The sequence below is a fragment of the Etheostoma spectabile genome, chromosome 8 (genome assembly GCF_008692095.1).
Source record: "Etheostoma spectabile isolate EspeVRDwgs_2016 chromosome 8, UIUC_Espe_1.0, whole genome shotgun sequence".
Taxonomy (NCBI): Eukaryota; Metazoa; Chordata; class Actinopteri; order Perciformes; family Percidae; genus Etheostoma; species Etheostoma spectabile.
The window spans coordinates 27,478,465-27,478,954 of record NC_045740.1 but is presented as its reverse complement, the minus strand read 5'-3'; positions in this window follow the sequence as shown (position 1 = coordinate 27,478,954).

Here is a 490-nt window from a genome sequence, read left to right as displayed (position 1 = left end):
CGTAGCCGATAGTCGCACACCCTACAAACGCAGGCTCTAGACAGCCAGAGCCCGCGGTGCTCAGAGGTTTTAGAAGCCGTGTTTTAAGATGCTAAAATCACTGATTATTTACATGGAGTCTGGTGGGTTTAGCCAACGCAATTTCGCGGACTTTTATGTTTTAAAAAGGATCTTAATCTTTGACAGAAAGGTCGACCTCCTTGGAAATCCTTTCCATAATGTTGTCAGACACTTAGAATATTAATCTGAGTCGTTTAGCAGCTAAACAAGCACTTTTATGAACGTAAATACAAGCTGGACAATTATCCTATTAACTTACATTTCAGCGGTCTCGTTTAATACTGCATCAATGTGAAAGGAAAATATGTCCTCAGTAGTTTTTGTTGTATCTGATTCTCAATGAGCTGTTGCAGAAACAAGCCTTGAGCAGTACAGCAAGAGCTGTCAGTAGTTCAGTAAACATTACAACATTATAAAATATTGAGACTTT